Below are 9,534 nucleotides of genomic sequence, written 5' to 3'. Positions count from 1 at the left end.
CTCTAACTCAGACTGGAGTGTGTTGGGGGCGGGAGAGGAGTTCCGAATGAGGAGGTTTCGGGAGGAGGTAATCTGAGTCAACGTTGGAGAGTACACGTTCATATGATGAAGGAAGAGGAGCTATTTGGGAAGGAGGGAGGCAGAGGGAACAGCAAGCACAAAAGTGGGAAGACAAGAGTGGGCTTGAGAGGCAGACACAAAGAGGTGGAGAAATGAAGCGACGAGGCTGCGAGATCCGCAGCCATGGGTGAGGACAGATGAAGGCAGAGGTGCTCTAGGATTAACAGAGAAACAGGCCTGCCGGGACTGGGAATTGCAGTCACACACACACAGACCTCTACATACACAGGAGCATGGGGGGTGGGGGGGGGGGAATGGACGCACACTCTCCTTGGAATATCCAAGGAACCTGCCAGAGGGGCCCAGTCTCTGAGTTAGTAGTTTCAGAGAGCTCTCATCAAACAGAACTGCTTGGACAGCTTATTAACAACCCGGATTCCTAGGCTTCATCCTAGATTCACTGCCCCTTAATCTCAAGGTATACTTTTAGTACCCCTCCTCTGCTTGGTTTGGGGAACCCCTCGTTGAGGAAAACTATAGTCTTAATACATGAAACCTTTTTGAGAGAGTGTGCTCATTATTGGTTTATTGTCTCACCTCCGATTCATCCTTTTTTTTTTTTTAAGATTTTATTTGACAGAGACACAGCGAGAGAGGGGACACCAGCAGGGGGAGTGGGAGAGGGAGAAGCAGGCTTCACGCCAAGCAGGGAGCCCAATGCGATGTGGGGCTACATCCCAGGACCCTGGGATCTTGACCTGAGCGGAAGGCAGATGCTTAACGACTGAGCCACCCAGGCGCCCCAATTCATCCCTTTTGTTTGCTCTATGAAAATAGATCCGGACCCTTTAATTTTTTTTTAAAGATTTTATTTATTTATTTGACAGAGAGACACAGCAAGAGCGGGAACACAAGCAGGGGGAGTGGGAGTGGGAGAGGGAGAAGCAGGCTTCCCGCTGAGCAGGGACCCCGATGTGGGACTTGATCCCAGGACCCTGGGATCATGACCTGAGCCGAAGGCAGACGCTTAACGACTGAGCCACCCAGGCGCCCCGGACCCTTTAATTTTTTTTAAAAGATTTTGACAGAGAGAGCGTGAGCACAAGCAAGGGGAGCTGCAGAGAAAAGAGGGAGAAGCAGACTCCCCGCTGAGCAGGGAGCCCTATGCGGGACTCAATCCCAGGACCCTGGGATCATGACCTGGGCCGAAGGGGGACACTTAACTGCTTAACTGACTGAGTCACCCAGGTGCCCCGATCTGGACACTTTATTTTTTTTTTTCCTTTGCCCATTGGCAGGATGTTAAACCTTGTCAGTAAAGGTTCTGGAGACACACTGGAAGTGGAAAGATTTTCCTTCCTGGTTCCAGTGTGCTCACTCGCCAGGCCCTTGCCATGTGGGCAGTTGCCCCATGCCCATCTTCTGAGGACGGCTCCCTCAGCACCAGGCTCCTGCTTGTGTACAGGGACTAGGCAGCACCTAGCAGCCAGCAGCTTCCTCCATTGTCTGTTCTCCCTTGTGTACTTTCATAGCAGAGTGCCTTTGGTGAAGTGCCTCTGTGAATAGCTTTTTCCAGCACCCGAGAGGGAAATTTTTCAGCCCAGAGGGTGGATTTCTAGCAAGATCCACCAGCATGGCATCATAGCGACTTCTCTGCCATTCAGTGGGCCCCCAGGCCTGGATCCCAGCCTAGCGTGGAGGTTGGGAGATTCTTCCTTGGATGCTCTTACTATCTTGGCCCTACCAGCAGTGGCTCCTTCTTGTATCTGCTGTTTTTATATTCTTTAGAGTTCTCTTTGCTTTTTAGTAGCTAATCCCTCATTATCCCAGACTCATTATAATCTTTAAACTCTCCTTGTTCAAGTTATGGTGTGGTTTCTCTCTCCTGATTAGACCCACACTGATACAGGGAGTGACCACAAGCTGCCTACTTCAGTTTAGAGAAAAGGCTAATGGATCCACCCTTGGCCTAGGTTCAAGGAACAGGAAATGGAAGGGATAAATCTAGGCCAGGACCAGTCACTGACTCACACTGACTGGCCCTGAATGAGGAGGCCCACCTCCAGCATGGTGAGCAGAAGGAGCATGGAAATGAGAGCCTGTCTTAGTCTGCTCAGGCTGCTATAACAAAATATCACAGCCTGGGTGGCTGAAACATTTATTGCTCACAGTTCTCACAGTTCTGGAGGCGGGAAAGTCAAGGTCAAAGTGCTGGCTGATTCGGTTCTTGGTGAGATTTCTCTTCCTGGCTTGCAGATGGCTGCATTCCTGCTATGTCCTCACATGGCAGAGAGAGCTAGCTCTGTTATCTCTTCCTCCTTTTATAAGGGCACCAAACCTATTGGATTAGGGCCCCACCCTTAAGACCCCAGTTAACCTTTATCAACTCCTCAAAGGCCCATCTCCAAACACAGTCACATTGGAGGTTAGGGCCTCAACATTTCAGTCCATATACACCATATAGAGCCACATAGACCAGAGTTTGGATTTTAGCCCTATCATTTGCCGGCTGTATAACCTTGGGCAGATTACTTTACCTCTCTAAGCCTTAATATCCTCACTTAGGGAACAGGGATAGTTAAGTGACTATACAATTTTTTACCCAAGCCTTCTGAGAGTGAAAGGGGATGCCAGGACAGTAGGCAAATACCATGACTGTCACAGGCAAACCAGGACACACGGGTTCCTTAAAGACAGCTGTTTTGTGGTATTATTGGGAAGAATATATATGATACTGTATGCAAAATCCCTAGCACATTATTTGGCACAGGATGGGCATCAAAAAATATTAGAATTCTTCTAATTGCTGGAATCACTACTGGCCTCCCTGGCCCTGGCTCCTCCCCTACCCTACCGGCAAAATGCTCATCCCTTAACCCTTCACACCTCTTTCCCACCTGCCAGGCATTTCTTTAGGTCCAGTGAAGGCAAGTCTCAACATTTTGGTAGCACTGGGCACAACTATGTACTGGGACTGGGAAAGTAAGATCACTGCAGAGGGGTACGGGGTGGGGGGCATTAAAGGAAAAGGAAAGGTAGAGAATTGGGGAAGAGGGGAGGTGAAGCAGAGAGAGAGCACAACTTCATGAGAGGCAGCGTTATGGAAACTCATTAGATATGACAAATGAAGAGAGGAAAATATGTAGGATTATAGTTCCTGTATGTAAATATCTGCATAAATTCCAGTTATTTACATACAAACAAGCCTGAAATGATCTACAGCAAGTGTTATAGAAGTTATCTGGGATGGATGCAGTATTACAGGCTCCCAATGTACATACTATTTTAAAAATTTTGGTATTTTGGTAGCACTGGGCACAACTGTGTACTGGGTACACACCTTGCTTTCCTTGTTTTACAAAATATTGTAGAGCTTATTCTTTAATTGTACATATCCCCTTCATTCTTTTTAATGATACCTAATGCTATATTATTCAGTTGTACCATAATTTATTTAACCAGGCCCTATGGCAGAAACCATTGGTTGGCTAATCCAATGCTCATTCCCAGCCTTTTTACTCTTGCTACTGTAGAAGCCAGATCCCTAAGTACCCTCAATATTTGCTTTCCCATCTTCCCTTGCAGCCAAGTGTGCCCATATGATGTGGCTCTGGCCAATGAGTCAGAAGCAGAAGTCTGCTACAAGGTTTCTGGAAAGCTCTTGCTTTCTTCAGGAGAACAGATACTACTCCTTTCCCCTTGCTGCCGAGAATACTGACATGATATCTAGAGTACAGTCATCATCATGACGCTCAGAGAATCACGGAGATGCCGGTTCCGTGTGTTCAGCTGCAGCCTGTCTGCAGACTGGTTAGGTGAGAAATGTGAGCCCCTCTTAATTTCAGCGACTGCTACTCAGACTTCCTGGTACTTGCTCCTGACACATTCTTGATACAGTCCCCCACTTATAGACATACATGTGGCTTCCAGTCTTTTAATGCTAAAAATGATGATGTAATGACAGTCCATATACATAGATCTTTGCTTAAAAGTTTAAGTAGAATAAATTCCTACTGTGGCATTGCTATTCATTTTCAATTTTGATAGAGTCAGATTGCCTCTCAAAGATTTATTAACTATGTTTTCATATCTTCAGATCTACGTGTACTACCCTGACCCATTCCAATATTATAGGTGATTTTTATTTCTGTTTTTCTACTTCTCTTTGCCATATTTTCTATAATAAATATTTATTAGGAATCTCAGAGAAAGATATTTTTATTTATTTTTATTTATTTATTTATTTTTTAAAGATTTTATTTATTTATTTGAGAGAGAGAGAGAGTGAGAGAGAGAGAGTCCAAGAGGGGGTAGGGTCAGAGGGAGAAGCAGACTCCCCGCTGAGCAGGGAGCCCGACGTGGGGGGGATCATGACCTGAGCCGAAGGCAGTTGCTTAACCAACTGAGCCACCCAGGCGCCCGAGAAAAATATTTTTAAAAACAGAATTCAGGAATTCCGAGTTCCAGACTACCCAGCAGTCTCCTTAGTAGCCTTGTAAACTTGGGTAAGTCAATTTATCACTAAACCAGTGGGCTTGGGAAATGGGCCCTTTCTGGCTGAGAGAGCTTTTGTGAGGATAGTAGTCATGTGTAGACAACAGGCTCACAGACAAGGGGGTGGTGCCTTCTCCCTGGTATGCCCTATCCTGGACCCCGCCTACTGGAGTGACCCTTCTATAGACGCTGGGTCAAGCTTTGCAAAGAAAGGCCTTTGTAGCTGTTGTCTACTCCCTCCAGAATGCCAAGGGGCCGTTTGTTGTGTTAAAACACAGGTGCACGCTGCTGCCTTTATCTGCCAAGGAACCCTCAGCTTGGGATCAAAGGTTCTGAGCTGAAAGGGCCTTCAGAGAAGCCCATGCAAGGGAAGAGGGGGGCTGCGACGCACAAGGGCTTGGGGTGCAGGCCTGGCCCAGGCAGCCTGGCATCAGACGGAGATGCAGATTGGGTGAAGCTGGTCTGCAAACATATTTTCTTTAGTTCCTAGTGTGCTCAAAATATTTTTTGATTAGTTGACAACATTTACAAACATGGAGTTTGGTTGCACAACAGCGTGAATGTACTTTTAATGCCACGGAATTGTACACTTAAAAATGGTTAAAATGGTAAATTTTATGTTCTGTATATTTTACTACAATTTAAAATCTATCTGTAGACTGACATGTAAATGTAGTTGTTCCTTTAAGACCAAGAAAAGCATTTTTTAAAGAAAAGTATTTTTATGAATCATAAACATTCCAAATAAATTTTAAAAAAGAATAAATTCAATTATAGTCCTCTTGTTTGTTTTTTTTTTAAGATTTTATTTATTTATTTGACAGCACACAAGCAGGGGGAGCAGCAGAGGGAGATGGAGAAGCAGGTTCTTGGCTGAGCAGGGAGCCCCATGCAGGGCTTGATCCCAGGACCCCGGGGATCATGACCCGAGCTGAAGGTAGATGCTTAACCGACTCAGCCACCCTGGCGCCCCAACTATAGTCCTCATAGAAAGAATATTTTCATTATAAAATATTTAAAAGTGAGAGCCAAAGGGCGTCTGGGTGGCTCCGTCGGTTGAACGACCCATTCTGGGTTTCAGCTCAGGTCATGATCTCAGGGTGGTGAGATTGAGCCCCGCATCAAGCTCCGTGCTGGGCATGGAGTCTGCCTGAGATTCTCTCTCTCCCTCTGTCCCTCCCCCAACCCGTGTGCATGCTCTTTCCAAAATAAATAAATAAAAAAATCTTTAAAAAAAAAAAGCAAGGACCAAACACTTCTATATCATTAATAAAATGTTAAAAAAGAACAGTGAGTAATCCAGATTTTGAGTGTCTGCTAAAACACTGGAAACTCTAGAAACTTATCTGTAACTGGCAAGAAAGGCCTGGTAATGCTATCGCAACAAACCATCACAAAACCTCAATGGCTTAAAACAACAGATTTCCTTCTTGTTTATGTCATATGACCATTGCAGGTTGGGCAGTCTGGAGGATTGGCTCTGTGCAAATGATTTTTGCTCAGGGACCCAGGTTGAGGGAGATTCCCCAAGCGGAATGATATTGAGTATGGGGGCTAGTGTGGGGAGGGAAGACCTCAGCAAATAATCACTAGCTCCAAAGACTTCTCTTCCTGGAAGAGGTATGTGTCACTTCTGCTCACATTGTGTTGGCCAAAGCAGGGCATATGGTCATGCCTGTCTATAAGGGTGCAGGACAGAATAATCCTGCCAGGCACCTAGAAGGAGGGGGAAACAGCTATGTCAGAAAATAATACAACACAAGAAGTCATCAAAATGAAAAGAACAGCATAGGGAATATAGTCAGTAATATTGTAATAATGTTATATGGTGACAGATGGTGAGAACATTTATCATGGTGAGCATTGAGTAATGTATAGAATTGCTGAAGCCCTATGTGGTACACCTGAAATCAATATAATATTGCCTGTCAATTATACTTTGATTAAAATATATATATATACACAAATGACCACCCAGGACTCTTCAGATAAAGCATGAGCTCTTTGGGCCACCACAGTCCCCAGCACTCCTTAGGGTGCTCCTAGCAGCCAAAGATCAGAGGACATGTGTCATGCTTTCCTCGGGCTCCTTTATTCTCTGGCAGACTTCTCCAGGTGTCAGGGACTTAAAGCTGTGTTTAATGAGAGATACTAGACAAACCTGTGTTCAATTCCTGTTTTGGGCAATAAACCTCTCCGAACCTCAGTTTCTTTCCCTGTAGGATAAAGATAATAATTAGACCTATCTCAATAATTAGCATTATTGTGAGAAATAAGACAATGTTCATAAAATGTTCAGTTCAGGGCCTGGTATATAATAAGTACTCACAAGCCACTCTTAGGGTTATGCCAGGTTACTTTTTTTTTTTTTTAAGATTTTATTTATTTGAGAGAGAGAGCAGGGGGAGGGACAGATGGAGAGGGAGAGAGAGAATCTCAAGCAGACATTGCACTGAGCGAGGAGCCCCATTCAGGGCACAATCTCACAATCCTGAGATCATCACCTGAACTGAGATCAAGAGTTTGATGCCTAACTGAGCCACCCAGGTGGCCCCCAAGTTACTTTTTAAATTATATAATACATGGAAAGGTTTTTCTTAAAGATTTATTTATTTATTTATTTATTTATTTGAGAGGAGAGAGGGAGGGAGCATGAGCAGGGGTTAGAGGGAGAGGGAGAAGCAGGCTCCTCGCCGAGCAGGGACCCCGATGCAGGGCTCCATCCCAGGACCCTGGGACCATGACCTGAGCTGAAGGCAGACGCTTAACCAACTGAGCCACCTAGGCGCCCCTACATGGAAAGTTTCTTAATGTAAAAATTTTTATTTTTGTATTTATTTTTTTTTTTTAAGATTTTATTTATTCATTTTAGATACAGAGATAGAGAGCACGAGCAGGGGAGAAGCAGAGGGAGAGGGAGAAGCAGGCTCCCTGCCGAGCCAGGAGCACAATGTGGGGCTTGATCCCAGGACCCTGGGATCATGACCTGAGCCGAAGGCAGGCGTTTAGCCATCTGAGCCACCCAGGCGCCCCAATGTAAAAATTTTTAAACATCCAGATAAACATCCTTCAAACCCTCATTATCCATGTCTTCCACAGAGGAAGTAACTACTATCAGATTGCTGTACAGTCTTTTTAAAATTTATTTTTTTTAAGATTTTATTTGAGAGAGAGAGAGTGAGCACAAGCCAGGAAGACAGGCAGAGGGAGAGGGAGAAGCAGATTCCCTGCTGAGCAGAGAGCTCAACTTGGGGCTCAATCCCAGGACCCTGGGATCATGACCTGAACTGAGGGCAGACACTCAACCAATTGAGCCACCCAGGCGCCCCAACCTCTATACATTCTTTTGAGACCTTGTTCTGTAGTTTCACAAACACTGATAAACACATAATGCATATATTGTTTTTGGTATTTTTTAAAGCATGCATGACATACTGTACATAATTTGTTAAGATGCTTTTTTCAATAAACTACGTGCTCTGGGGATTTATGTTATATATGGGTACTATTATGTGTTTTAAAATTTTTTAAATCCTGCAGATTACTAGGATTTGCCATGGATCCCAGAATTCTCAAATCACCTGGAAAGCTGTCTCTGTAGCATTACCTGATGGTATGCTTGAGGACATGAAAGTATATTCCAGGCTTTCAGGGATTTCTGAGGAGGCCAACCCCTTTTCTTACTTGGGCTATATTCTTCTTCCCTGGGTAGTATTGACAAATAGGTAAATGAACATGGGCTTGAAGTCAGAGAGTCCTAGTTTCCAGCCCCAGCTGTGTGACCTTGGGCTAGTTGCTTACCCTCTCTGAGCCTGTTTCTGAGAAATGAGAAATATGGTTGTTGTCAACATTAAATGAGATCATCTTTATAGAGAATATTCACAAGGTTGCCTGGCTTATGGCCAGTATTCCATAGAGTTTCAGGAAGGTGATGTTGGCAGACAGTCAATGCCAAAAAGAAGGAATCCAATTAGGCATGTGTTCCTATGCCAGTAAAGGGTCTCTTTAGATTTTTGTATGGTAAGGAGCAAAAGGAAAAGATGTTAGTAGTCTGGTAGGCAGGCTGATTAAAACTTTGATGCTTCGGGACGCCTGGGTGGCTCAGGCGTTGGGCGTCTGCCTTCCGCTCCGGTCATGGTCCCAGGGTCCTGGGATCGAGCCCCACATCGGGCTCCCTGCTCGGCGGGAAGCCTGCTTCTCCCTCTCCCACTCCCCCTGCTTGTGTTCCCTCTCTCACTGTGTCTCTCTCTGTCAAATAAATAAAATCTTAAAAAATAAAAAAATAGTTAATTTTAATATTAATAGAAATAATTGCCCCATGGCATCGCTCCCCCTTTTTTACTCTTTCCATGATTCTGCACTTTGCAGATTGCTCTGTAACTGTACACATAGATTTGCCTCATTTTCTCTATGGTTGTATGACAGTCCACTGTAAAAGTAGTTCCATATAGCTCCATATTTGGGTCGTTTCCTGTGTCTGTCTAGTACAAGCAGTGCTGTCATGTTATTACACTAGATCTTTGTTCACAGGTGAGAGTTTAATGGTTAAAGACATATACAGGCACATATTTTTAAGCATCCTGAATAAATGATTAGCTACGTTTGGGAAACACTGATCAAGTTGATATTCTTAGGATCATTCCTTACCTAATATGACCCCCCCAAACTGTGTTTTCTGGGATCCTGGCCATGTTTCTTCCTACCCTGATTCTCATAGCTTTGGGGAGATTTGGCAGAAAAAGAAGGGGGTGAAGTAGTGTACAGGAGAGGTTTGCAGACTTTGTCAATGGAGAGAAAGACCAGCAGGAGGCTAGGGACTCTCTCCTACGTGACTCAGGAAGCCAGATCAGGGTCTCTGAGCTTTGGCACTGCTGACTTTTTGCCTGGCAAATCCTTTGTCATGGCAGGGGTGTGGGGAGGGTGGAGGGTGTCTCTCCTGTGCATCTGTGCCTCCCTGGCCTCTGCCCATTAGATGCCTGT

Source organism: Eumetopias jubatus, unplaced genomic scaffold (genome assembly GCF_037043125.1).
Source record: "Eumetopias jubatus isolate StellerSeaLion01/CBP00866 unplaced genomic scaffold, mEumJub1_p1.0 scaffold_5, whole genome shotgun sequence".
In the NCBI taxonomy this organism is placed as follows: domain Eukaryota; kingdom Metazoa; phylum Chordata; class Mammalia; order Carnivora; family Otariidae; genus Eumetopias; species Eumetopias jubatus.
Note: the sequence above shows the minus strand (reverse complement) of the source record.